This window comes from Physeter macrocephalus, chromosome 12, assembly GCF_002837175.3.
Source record: "Physeter macrocephalus isolate SW-GA chromosome 12, ASM283717v5, whole genome shotgun sequence".
NCBI lineage: Eukaryota > Metazoa > Chordata > Mammalia > Artiodactyla > Physeteridae > Physeter > Physeter macrocephalus.
The window spans coordinates 33,888,955-33,902,980 of NC_041225.1; the positions used below are offsets into that span (position 1 = coordinate 33,888,955).

At 38.7% G+C, this 14,026-nt stretch overlaps 1 long non-coding RNA gene and 1 pseudogene across 1 annotated transcript; one reads left to right on the forward strand and one right to left on the reverse strand.

The window, feature by feature from the left end:
• Nucleotides 1-2,368: 2,368 nt before the first annotated feature.
• Nucleotides 2,369-2,738, reverse strand: LOC102980375 (gamma-aminobutyric acid receptor-associated protein-like; annotated as a pseudogene).
• Nucleotides 2,739-6,646: 3,908 nt separating this feature from the next.
• On the forward strand, nucleotides 6,647-13,762 carry LOC114487374 (uncharacterized). The gene is made up of 3 exons (XR_003682417.1): nucleotides 6,647-6,749; nucleotides 8,031-8,217; nucleotides 13,095-13,762. It is a non-coding gene; the product is annotated as an uncharacterized lncRNA (long non-coding RNA).
• Nucleotides 13,763-14,026: the final 264 nt, after the last annotated feature.

Consider the following 14,026-nt stretch of genomic DNA (forward strand, 5'->3'; position numbering starts at 1 on the left):
GGTGGGAATGTAAATTGATACAGCCACTATGGAGAACCGTATGGAGGTTCCTTAAAAAACTAAAAATAGAACTACCATGTGACCCAGCAATCCCACTACTGGGCATATACCCTGAGAAAACCATAATTCAAAAAGAGTCATGTACCACAATATTCATTGCAGCTCCATTTACAATGGCCAGGACATGGAAGCAACTTAAAAGTCCATCGACAGATGAATGGATAAAGAAGATGTGGCACACATATACACAATGGAATATTACTCAGCCATAAAAAGAAATGAAATTGAGTTATTTGTAGTGAGGTGGATGGACCTAGAGTCTGTCATACAGAGTGAAACAAGTCAGAAAGAGAAAAACAAATACCGTTTGCTAACACATATATATGGAATCTAAAAAAAAAAAAAGAAAATGGTTCTGAAGAAACTACGGGCAAGAGAAAAACAAATACCGTTTGCTAACACATATATATGGAATCTAAAAAAACAAAAAAGAAAATGGTTCTGAAGAACCTACGGGCAGGACAGGAATAAAGACACAGATGTAGAGAATGGACTTGAGGACTGGGGGAGGGGGAAGGGTAACTGGGACAGAGTGAGAGAGTGGCATGGACTTATATATAGTACCAAATGTAAAATAGATAGCTAGTGGGAAGCAGCCGCACAGCACAGGGAGATCAGCTCAGTACTTTGTGAACACCTAGAGGGATGGGATAGGGAGGGTGGGAGGGAGATGCAAGAGGGAGGGGATATGGGGATGTATGTATATGTATAGCTGATTCACTTTGTTATAAAGCAGAAACTAACACACCATTGTAAAGCAATTACACTCCAATAAAGATGTTGAAAAAAAAATTCCACATATAAGCAAAAAAAAAAAAAAAAGCAGGCACGTGGGATGGGAGCTACATGAACAATATGGAATTATTAATGCTACAGACATCTAAGGGTGCAGAAGGTATTTTGGAAAATGGGGACAGTAATCCCAACAAAATAGGAACTGCCTTCAAGGAACTTAATGCCAACTTGGGGAGACAAAATATGCATGCAGAGTAGCCAGAATGCAAAAGAGAAAAGAACTTATGCTCTAAGAAATGTAGTTACCTATAAAGTACCTTAAGAAAAGAATGTTTCCACTGGAAGTTTGAGATAGCGTCTCTGGAGGATGCTGTTCCTGAAGCAACTATGGACCAACGGTTCGGATTCTGACAAGTGAAGGTGAAGAAAGAAGACACTACAGGAAAAGCTGGAGCAAAGGTCTTGAACTGGGGACTGAGGAGGCCACTGAAGAAAGAGGAGCATGCAGTACGGTCTTTGCTTCAAGGACTATGCCATCTTATTTAGGATAAGTCTTAAAAAGATATTAATCTCTGAGGGGCAGAAGAGTAAATTAAGTGAGAATGCAGGCTCTACAGACAGTCTGGTCGGGTAGGCTCACACTGTTCATTTCTTAGACACATGTCTTTAAACAAGTGACTTAGTCTTTCTGTACCTCATCTGTGGAATGGGGATGATGAAATTACACCAGAGGGCTTAGTAGAGATCTGGGCACAGAATTAGCATTCAATAAAATGTCATTATCATCATCAGTATCATCATTATCATCATCATCATTTCATCAGGGATCAAATCAAAAGATAGGCTTAAACACTAGTTGGCTAGTCTTTCCTCTAATTTGTTGTTGATAACATTAATCTTCCCAACTCAACAATGTTCAAAAACAGTTTATTGAGCTTCTAGATCTTCATTGTCCAGTGGAAATCTCTTCTGTGATGAGCATGCTCTAGACCTATGCTGTCCAGTATGGTAGCTAACCACATGTGGATACTGAGCACTTGAAATATGGCTTGTGTAACTCAGGAACTTGATTTTTAATCTTACTTAATTTTAATTAATTTAAATTTAAATTCAAAAGCATACTGATTCGGTTATTTGAAAACTTTTTTTTTTTTTGCTTTGTGGTTTCCTCTTTATTAATGTGCCTCCTACCTTCCTCCCACAATTTCAGTCCCTTCCATCTACCCCAAAAAAAGAAGGTAGTGAAAAGAAGGGATTGTTAGGGTTCTGAGACCCTTGGGCAGGTAGAAAGGGAACAGAAACCAAAACAATCACCGGATGTGACAGAGATTGACAATCAAGAAGTCTAAAGCAGAATAGGAAAGGTGGTAAAGAAAGGGGAAGAATGGAGAAAAGAGAGGTACTAGAGGCCATCTCCCCCATTAACCCTTGTGTTAAGAGGGGCTGGAGGAGAGTCTCAAACATTAGAAGTGCAGGTACTGAAGAAGGGAGGTGGTGTTTGACCCTCAAGGAGGAGTAGGTCAAGGAAAGAGGGCCCCCTCTCTCTTTGTAGAATGGGACCCCCCCCCCCACCTTAGGGACAGCAACTGCACAGACCGTAGACACTTTCATCACTGGAGGCAACATATAGAAAGAAGTCTTCTTCATGGTGTTCCTGGTATAGCTGACCCATCCTGGCACTGGTGGGTGGAATGACATTGTTGACAAAGAAAAACAAGGCATCCTCATCTCGGAGATGAATTCGCTTCCGGATCAAGAAGTAGAACTGACCAACTGTAAGATCAGAAGGCAGCAGGCATTTCCTTTTGTCCAGGTCTCCTAATCCGAGCTTTGGGAGCCTTTTCTACTATCACCAGGAACCGGTCCGGGTATTTCTTTCGGATCTTCTCGCCCTCAGAGCACCGCTTCTCGAAAGGATGCTCCTCTTTAAACACGAACTTCATCCTCCGGGACACCGGGCTGAGGGAACCCCTGGGTGGGGTCTGGGACGCCGGGCGGCGACGCGCGGGCTGAAAACTTTTATGTTTAGAACAATTTGGGTATGTGAATCTACACTTATCATTGCATAGTTTATGAAAACTAAGTATAGATCAAATATTTCCAGTGAAAATGTAGCTTCCAAATTGAGATATTCTGTAAATAAAGTACACACTGCATTTTGAAGACTTCTTAATAGGATAAAAAGAATGCAAAGTAGCTTATTGACAATTTTTGCTTGGATGGTATGTTAAAATAATAAGATTTGGGCTATATAGGGTTAAGAAAAATTATCATTAAAATTAACGTCATCTATTTCTTTTATTTTTTTAATGTGGCTACTAGAAAAAATGTTTAATTACATTACATTATACTGCTATTGAATAGAACTAAACTAAATCAATAAATTCGATCAATGCATTAAAAAATAAAGTTCAAAATTATTTTTGTGTTTAAATAAAATTTTAAGTGAATGAAAAATAATAGTAATGCTCCAGGCATAGCAAATAGTTTAATATGGAGTTATTTTACAAGTCTCAAATATACCAATGTCTTTATATGCACACATATGAAAATCAAAAGTATTCTCAAAACTACATCTTTAAACATAAAGATTTGGTGAAATGACTAGAATTTTCAAGTGCATTTTTCTATGGTATCTATAAACCAGCCATCACCTGACCTTGTTCACCCAAAAATGTGGGAAAATGTCTCCTCACTCCAAATCAAAGTATTCCCATACTTAGATTAGAAAGAACATGATAATCACAGGGACCTCTTAAACTGAATTCTAAAGATTGTTTTTTGTGAGAGTAAGAAAGAATAAGCCTCACTGAGATGATTTGAGTGGCCTGGCCCTTGAGGTCAGTAAGCCTAAAATAGCTCTGTTAAGAGATGTCTGTGATGGCTTTGGGGAAGAAGAGGTGTCACTCAACTGTCAGAGGCCAAGATGGAAGTAATTTCAACTGCTCACTCCTGTTCCATTCTTGGAGGTCATTCCATGGTCTTCCCAGGAAAGAAGGATAAATAACACTTGCCTTAAAAGGGCGAATAAAGAAGGGTAGGAAAAATAACACTGTTTTGATCTGTATTCGAATTCCAGACGCATTTCTACTAGCTTGTGATCTTTGGGCAAATTACTTCACCTCTGGGAGGCTCAATTTCCTCATCTGTAAAGTAATAATAATATGCATCTCAGAGTGAAGCTGAAAAGATCAAGTATTCAATATGTTAAAGTTCTTGACACATAGTAGCTTTGGTGGAAAGACTATGTTGGCCCCCATGACTTATTCCTCCTATTCTTGCCCTTGTATAACTCACTCTTCGTGACTATAGGTGAGACCTGTGACTTACTTCTAACCAATAGAATACAACAAAGGTGACAGGATTTCACTTCCTTGATAATGTTACATAAAATTGTAAGGACTGTCATGATGAAAGACTCTCTTCCCTCTTGGCTTTGAAGCAACAAGCTGTCATGTTGGGAGCTGCCCTAAAGCACAAGGCACGTGACAAGGAACTGAGGGAAAACTCTGGCAGCCAGCCAGAAGGAAACTAAGCCCCTCAGTCCAGCAGCTTGCAAGGATTTTAAAGTTGACAACAACCATATGAACTTGGAAGTCAGTCCTTCTCCAATCGACCCTCAGATGAGAACTCAGCCCTGGCTGACACTTAGTTAGCAGCTTTATAGAGAGCCCACCTAACCCATGCCCAGACTCCTGACCCCAGAAACTGTGAGATAACAAACGTGTGTGATTTTAAGCTTCTGTGTTTGTGGTAATACTATTCTGCAGAGTAAACCATAATACAGTGGTCTCTCCACAATCTTTAGCTCCCTCACCATGGGACTATCCTATCCCTGCACTGGCATGGTGAGTGTGAAAAATGTTATTGATATCATTTATTCATTATCCTTCCCTTTAAATACATCTATAAAAGATCTTTAAGTTTTAGAAGAATTTTTAAAAGTGTGTGTCTGTGTGTGTGTGCATGCATGCATGTATTTGGGGAAGGGATACAAAAATACTCAACATTATTTACAAAATGAATTGTGCACTGTAGCCCCTGGTCTTCCCCTGAATTAGAACTAGCGACAAGTACCAGCATCTCCTCCCCAGACTATGAATATAGCTGTTAAGGTATATGTACTCTCTGCACCTGTGTCAGCTTGCCTGCCTTTTAGCATTTTAACTTTGGCAAGTTCTTAGCCTCTCTGATTGCCCAGTTCCTTTCTCAAGACTTACACACAAACTGCTTCAGTGCCTTTAGATGCTCAATTTCCATTTTACAATAATTGCCCAAGGGACCTGGGCTTCCTTGTCCGTTCTCTTCCAAATGCCCTCTAACTGACTACCGTGGTTGGAGAGACAATCCCATCCTCCTTGTACGCTTGGTAGGAAGAAGGTCAGAGTTCTGTCTGAACGATTTCCCCCTACTTCTTACATGCCCTTTTTCCTGTGGCTATTTACAGTGCCTCACTTTTTTTTTTTCCTCTTCTATCTCACTTCCAAATATCCCTTGAGCTATAGGAGCTGGAGACAAATGTTCTCTTTTTCTGGGAACATTCTCCTGGGGTGAGAAACCATTTCACGCTCACTAGACAAAGTTTATGCCTATGCTTTGGACATTCAAGATGGGGTGATATTTTCCAGATTGTTGATTTTTTCATTTTACGCAACACAACAATTTTATTAGTTATATCTATTATGTCTACTTGGGAACAGAATAAGAATCAAAATTTCACCACTATACTTCCCACACTGAGAGTGATAAAGTTCGTCAAAGTTGCTGATAATCAAGGGCCTCAGAAAGTGCCATGCACGTGCTGTGTGTTTAGCATGCCATACTGCAGTTGGTTCTTCTTGAATCCTACAGGATGAGTTCTGTAAGAATCCCATTTTACAGATGAGGAAGCTATTTGGACATTTGTGAACTTCAGCTGGTCAATGGTAGAGCTCCTTCAAGTTGGCTTTGAACTTTCAGCTTTTGCTCTGCTGGAAGAGGTGATTTGGACCCTGAAAAGAGGCACTGAACCCTGAACAACTCCATCATCAGTAAATCTCAGAATTTTTTCCATTACTCTTTCTTGTGATACCAGTGTACCATTTTTCATTATGCACAAAGTTTCAAAGCTGAAGTCTGTTTTTACTTCAAGATGTTTCAGAATCATGGTGAAAATTGTTTTTGGTAATTCTTTCTAGATTTATATGCAGGACCACACAGGTGAAGGTGAAAACCATCTCCAAAATTATGATGAAGAACTCCTCTTATAACACACAAAGTGACTAAGATCATATCTTGGCAATGCTATCGTGACAGCACCTCCTCCCCTTCTCTTATTCTTTGCCCTTCTTTAAGAAATGTAGAGCAATTTGAACTTCTGAAAGATAAAAAGTCAGTAAGAACTCCTCTTATAACACACAAAGTGACTAAGATCATATCTTGGCAATGCTATCGTGACAGCACCTCCTCCCCTTCTCTTATTCTTTGCCCTTCTTTAAGAAATGTAGAGCATTGAACTTCTGAAAGATAAAAAGTCAGTAATAAAAATGTTCAATATCTATAAACATCTGTATTAAATAGTTCTCTTAATTTTAATCAACTGTACAACATCTGGTTCCATAGAACACTTCAAAATATCCCTCAAGTTCTTGTCTGACAAAATCCCTCCTGCCACTTTCAATTTGTATTAAAAAACCAAAAAAAAAGCACGTACATCCCCAACTCACTGAGTCATCTGATAAAAGCAACAGGGTGCAGTTTGTAAGCAGATGGAGAATTCAATGAATGGGCTGGCTGAGGTCACAAGATCTCATGACCCCTACAATTTCTGTCCCGTGGCTGCCGGGAGTAACACACACTGCTGAGGGGCAGATGGATCGAAGTCACCGAGACAGAGAGGAACGCAGATTTCCAGTACTTTCGAGGGCAAAAGCACAATGATGCCTTCTTATTTTCTCGTGAAGGAGGTCATAAGGGTGAGTGTGTGCCATGACATGGAAACCGTGTGGCCACCAAATGATTCGCTCCAGCTCCGTATGGGAAGGTCCCTTTATTAAAGCCAACAGAACCGGAAGAGTTTCTGAATAAGAGTTGCTCTGATCTTACCCAGGGAGAGTGTGAGGCGGTGAGTGACCATGAAAGCAGCTCTATTGCTGCAGAAAAGGTCACACAGGTCCGCCAAGTTAGTGACACAGTTGTCAGCTGCTGGCGATGCCGCCAGCCTGACTACGCGTCTTATGGGGTAAGATGAGGCTGAGGTTGAAGAGGAAATTTTTATGGGAAGAGATGATAAGGATCATCTAGCCACGAGCATGCTCTACCTTTGCCTCAGTAAAGGAACTGCAGCTCAGAGAGGACAATGTCCAAGGTGGTGCAGCCAAAGTCACATTCAGATACAGGACAGTAGGTCCCTGCCCTTGAGATTTGAACTGCAATGTCCCAGATCTGGAAGGAGAGATTAAAGCAAGGGTTTAGCATTAGTTAAAAGACTGTGGCCATCAAGATAATAATCCGTTTGTGCTAAAACCTCGCTATCCCTCTGCTGGCTGAAAATAGAAAAAAATTTAAGTATATTCATGATTTATTGGGGAGGAGGGCAGGTGTCAGTTAGATACCATAAAAGTGATTACTATCCCACTGGCAGTATCAGGAACCCTGCGCAGCCCAAAGGGCGCTCTTGCAGCTGCAGCAGGCTGCTCTCTGCATTCTTGCTGACAAGGCTGTAAGTGAGCTCGGAGAGGCCGGTGGGTTGAGTGGAGGTGACTTGTGAATGCAGAAACCTGCTCTAAGGAAACGCAGTAACATTCCCATCACATTTTTAGCTTCAAGGATAATAACCATGAACTGCACAGCCAGTTCTCCCTACAGGGGGCTGATGAGTGCTTGCAGGGCCTCCAAGCAACCATTCCTGAGCTCCAAGTGGAGCTAAGCAAGGAAGGAGAGGAAATGGAACTTTCCTGAGGTTTTCCAGTCACTCAGTTATATATAATCCTTTATGGGAAATGCTTCTAAACATGGAAAGTATGCCAAGGTTTTATGCCTGACATCGTTTCCTGTTTTCTACTAGTTTTTGTTTTGTGTTGCTTTAAATCAATCTGGATTTTGTTTTTCAGTGTGCTTTGTCTTTCTTGCCCAACCAGGCAAGCTTTGTAATTAAATGACAGTAACAACTTGCAGATTTTAAAGCGCTTTCACAGACCGTATTTTGTGTGGTCCTTATAACAACCACGTGAAGTATGTATTTTCTCCATTTTCAGATGAGGATGTTATTCAGAAACTTTCAACAACTGGCTCAAGGGCACTTGTTTATTTGACAACACGTGATGCTCAAGCCCAGGCCTCTGACGCCAAATCCAGACGCTTGGCTCTGTACGGTGATGCTGCTAATTAGGGGGGCTGCCCCCACCGCATCCCCTCCTATTGACCCAATGCTTCTTTAAAGACGTAAGTTAGTTTGCTTCCATCCCCTGTTCTTTGTTTCCGATTCTTCCATCATTTTGCATTCAGTCTGTTTCTGGTTTTCTCCCTTAGACAGTTGGGCCATGTGTGAGACTTAATTAATTGACCATGCTCTTTGCCAAAGTGCCATCCATCAGTCAGTGAAGAGGTGCTGTGGGCACACGGGATGCAAGGCCCAGAGCAGGAGAAGACAAGACTAAAAATCAAAACAATTGTTTTGCATTCATGGGGAAACACTCCTGACTTACAGACAGAATAAACGACATTGCCTCTGCTCCTGTTAAAGGGATTACGAGTTGCTGGAGGAACAAGGGAAATGGGAACAAATGCAGCATTAATGAGGATATCAGTTCAGGACTCTGGGTGACAGCCAGCCCAAGGAAGGAGAACCTCCATGGAATGGGCCTGGTCTAGCTGCCATGATAATCTCCCTAACTTCTGTCATAGCCAAATACCAACAGTGACTCAAACTTGCCATGCACTCTCAACACACAGTGTTTTTCTGCTCCCTTGGCCCAGAATGCCCTTATACTTTATCTTCCAGAATAACCCTTTTGCCTCAGTCTTCCCCTCTGGACCACTGTTCTTCCATATCACAATAATTCCTGTGCTTATTTCCTCATTATGTGGATTTCTGTCTTTCCCACCATAGAAATAATCACATTTTACTAAGACATGACTATATTAACAAAAAAGTTAAGATAATAAAACTAATGCTTTTGTGTACACTAATAGATTTGCTTTGTTAACATATAATTGAAGATTTTTAATCTCTATGTGATAAAAATTTTCTTGTTTGGGTGCTGAAATCATATTGGCTGATAAGATAAGTTAGATAACTGTTTTCATATCTTCTGCATCATTTTGTTTAAATCACTGTTCAGAGAACAGTGATTTAAACTTTAACAGTCAAAGTTCTCTGACTTTAGTAAAAGTCACCTGAAAACCATGTGGGCCTACATCTTTTGGTAAGAAAATCTTTGATCACCTATTTAACTTAGCAATAGTTATAAGCTTACTCAGATGTTTTCTCTTTTTTTCAATGTATATATGATTTCTTTCTAGAAGAATATCAGCTCTATCTAAATTTTTGAAATTTATGGGCATAAAGTTGTTCAGAATATATTTTTATGCATTTAAAATCTTTACTATTATTATGCCCTTTGTTTTGTTTTTAATATTGTTTATCAATGACATTTCTCATTGCTTTTTTAATAACATTATGCACATTGTATTAGCTAAAGTTATGCTCATTTTATTAGCTAGTACAAAGAACACTCTAGGTGTGTTGATAAACTATACTTCCCCTAATTTTAAAGGGAAGGCAAGGAAAGACAAGTACATCATACTTTATTAAAAAGCATTTACTAAGGGAAACTCATGGAAACAGGAGCGGGGGCAGGTGTTTGGGTGCTGTATTAGTCAAGGTTCTCCAAAGAAATAGAACCAATAGTATGTGTATATAGAGAGAGAGATTTATTTTAAGGAATTGGCTCATGTGACTAAGGAGGTTTTCAAGTCTATAATTTGCAGGATAGGCCAGCAGGGAAGAGTCAGTGTTGCAGTTCAAGTCCAAAGGCAATCTGCTGGCAGAACTTTCTCTTGTTCAGGGGAAGTCAGTTTTTGTTCTGTCCAGACCATCCACCGATTGGATGATGTCTACCCACATTATGGAGGGAAATCTGCTCTACTCAAAGTCCACCAATTTAAATGTTAATCTCATCCAAACACGCTCACAGAAACAACCAGAATAGTGTCTGACCATATGTCTGGACACTGTGGTCCAGTCACATTGACACATAAAATTAAACATCACAAGTGCCCAGTTCCAACTGCACTCTGGAGAGTACACAGAGATCCATTATGACTCTGTGTCAGTCTAAAAAGAGAGGCCCTCCACCTCTTGAACTGTAGGGCCCTTAAGCTGCATTATTGGGGAAGCACAGCCCCTTCCCTGGCATTATCAGGTGCTGGCACCCAACAGCAATATGATGCGACAGAACTGTGGCCCCTACTGCTGTTTTGCTGTCTCATTCATCAGTTAGAAAATCCGGCCTTTACCCGGGCATCTTTAGAGACCTGGTGTCCAAGCTTTCCACTGTCTTCTACCACTATGTTTTCAGTGAACCAACATTTATTTATTTTCCTCTTTTCAAACATATTTTGCATTGATAATAATTTCTATATTCCCTAATTTATTTTGTGTCTTAAAATTTTCCTTCTCATCTAGTGTTTGGGAATCTATAATCATAATTCTAGTTTCACACTTACTGTTCTTAATTTTTAAATGTACACTCATGATATATATATATATATAGAGAGAGAGAGAGAGAGAGAGAGAGAAAGAGAGAGAGAGAGAGACTTTATATATGTATAAAGTTTAAAGTATGTGAGGGTTTTTTGTCTTTTTCCAGAACACATATAAATTATCATGTTTTAATGGCCGCTGAGCACTACTAACCTATCATTGTTATCTAGAGGCAAAATTTTGCACTTTTTAATATAAAACAGTTACTTTTATAACCAATAGTTTCTGACATATTTTATTAATTTATATATCCACTCATTATTATTACTTTTACCCCTGCCTTTGTTTAAGTGTCATCCTCCTGCAGTAGATCCTTTATAAATATGTTTAATGAAAACTAACAGTAATAAAATTCTCTGGTCCTCTTACACATGAAAATATAATTGTTTTGTTCTCAATACTGAGCGATACTTTTGCAGGGTGTAAAATTCTCAAAGCTTATGTCGATCACTATCCTTCAGTCCCAAAGTTGGTAAAATATGAATCCAGTTGTTTTCGTCATTCAGGCATTGTTTTGTTCTATAAATTTATCTCAAGTCAACAGTAACTTTATAAGTGGTTCTAGGCACTTTCCTAATGTGTTATCAGTAGTAAGATTAGAATATTGCTTGGCATTGATGATCCTTTACAATTAAAGGTTAATATTTCCAGTTGGACAAATCCAAGTATAACATAAATAACAATTTTTTTTATAAATAAATAACTACATAAATTTCTATATTAAATATTAAATGATACACAGAGATTTAATACAGAAATGAGCAAGGTTGGAGGGCTGAGATGGCAGAAGGGCCCTTGTAAAACCCAAAAGTTATAGGAAATAACCCTGGGTAAGTTATGAAGAATATTTATTTTGTTTGTCTTACACCATGCACTGTTCTGTGAATTATGGAACCTACTGTAAATAAGACAAATAGAATTACTGCTTCCCAGGAACTAACATTCTAGCAAAATAGGCCATGACAGAACATATTAGAAAATAGTCAATGTGGTCACCACCTATAAATAGTAGTAAGTTTCCTTGCTTCATGGGGAATAATGGAAGAATATAGTTGTGCCCCAGATGTAGAAGGGCAATGTATTGTGCAGGCGATAACTACTGCATGTCCTGTAGTTCACGAGAAGGCAAGAAGTGCAAAAATTCTATCTAAATAAATAGGAGGGGTGTCTAGTACCTAAGTCAGCAAGAGCTGACAGTCAGGGGGACTCCCTAAGCGCAAACAATTACCAGCATTCACCCTGGAACCTAGGAAATCTGTACACCTGAAGGTCCCACACATACATTTTGTCATCAATTCTTGGTTACTGTGTGTAGTCTACCCAGTTGGTATGGCTTATAGTGCACTTTCTATTATTTAAAAATCTTCATATGCCTCGATGATAACAAAGCTTGGGTTTTATGTATGGTATTTCTAGAACTAAAATAAAGAAGAATTTGCATCTCAGCATAAACATATTTCATGAAATAAACTATCTGGGCAATTCATTAAATATCACTTGGATTGAGTTGCTACTCATATATAATATCAAGACTTGATTCTATAACTCCCAGATAAAAACTTTAAAAAATATATATCAACAAGGAAAAATATTATCATCTTCACAGTGATGATCATTTGACAGCATTGATTTTAATAATCTAGAAATGTATGGTTCTTTCTGGTGATTTTAACCTCTTTTTCATTCATATTCTTAACTGGTACAGAAACTTGCTCTTGAGAAAATCATGAAATTATTCATACATTTTTTATTTCTAGAATTCTAATATACATGATGACTGAACTTTCTGTAGATTAAATGCAAGTATGAGATAAAATGAATGTGAAGAAATGGATTCTGAGATAGACAATTTTTCATTAATATTTAATTGGTTGCAAATTTTGCTATCTCAAAAAGTTTCTGCTCTCTGCCTCATTAAGTAAGTTCTGTCATTATTCAGTGTAATTATAGCTTTGGGGAAATTTTCCCAATAAAAGCTTAGGAGGGAAAAAAAGGAAGCATAACAATTAGTGATAAAAGCTTAGTTAATAGTTCTGTTTCCAGACCTTCTCAGACTTCTGATCATGTAAGTTTCTATGACCTATAAGGGTAGGTTAGATGAATGTTCATAATTGATTTAGACAAGAGAGAGGGTGTCAGGAAAGCAAACAGATTTTTCTCCACTTAACAATTTCCCTCTCCGTCTGAGCATTTCCTGAATTCTCTGTTTCACTCGTCTGTTTAATATATACTGTGTATATGGAAAACATCTGCGGATTCTCTGCTCTTGCCAGTTTCCCAAATGTTTGCTCAAACTCAATACGAGACATTCTAGAGCCATGTTTAGAAGCATTTCCCATAAATGAAATACTCATTTTTGACCCATTTAGATCCAATTTTGTTGAAGCATTTGAATTCCTGACATGATTGCTTTCTATCTGTATGGTTCCCAAATGTGAATCAATGCTTTGAATTCTATTATGCATAAGGCATGATGTATTTTCAAAGGGCAAGTTGCCCTCTCCACCTTTTATAATGTGTCTTTCTTCTGTGTTTTCTTATATATTGACTGCAGGGCAATTGGATATGACCTAAGATGTACCAGCTCGTGCAAACATCTTCCTACGGCTCATACAATCAGCCCCATGAGACACTACCAGTCTACTTTGAAGTAAATAGCCCTGTGACCATTTTAAAGATGAGAAACTTAAGACTTAAAAGATTAATTGGTTTCCCCAAACACTTGGTTCCAGCAAAGTAAAAAACTAAGAGAACTTCTGTCTCCTACTTCAGAGTACTTTTCATCATAACAGATACCCCCTAAATGTTGTAACTCCCTCCTTTTTGATGGAGTAATGTTCTGTTTGAGAAAAGGGAGACAGCTGTCAAATCAGATTCAGTTCCATTACTAGAAAAAAAGGCAAAAGGCTCAGCTACCAAATGATGAAAAATTCTCCGCTTTTATAGACTGTCAAGCTTCTAAAAATATTTCACCACTAGTCTCTTCTTTCAGTTAAGACACTGAAAGCTCCTAGTAGAGGTCAAAAATGGCATCTGTGGGTAGGAGTAAGTTAGATGATTATCCCCTTGGCACCCAGAGTAGATCTAAGTAAGCACAGTTGGAGGATTGAGTTCGCCCATTCACCTGATCATTGCGTAGTTGTAAGTTAAACCTGTTCTCCACTCCTGACACTATGATTCATACATGGATATATAGCTGAAAACAAAACCAAAAAAACCAATAGTGAGTTCATTATAAATAAATGATAATGATAAAACAATGCGGTGTGATTATCCTCTAAGATGATCAAATTTCGCTCCTCACCACCTGTTTTTAGAAGTAAAAGTTTATTGGAACACAGCTATTCCTGTTCCTTTACACCATTTTCCATGGCTGCCTTCACAGAACAATGTCAGAGTTGAGAAATTGCAACAGATATCATATGACCCGCCAAGCCTAATATATTTACCATCTGGGCCTTTCTGGAAAACATTTGCTTATCCCTG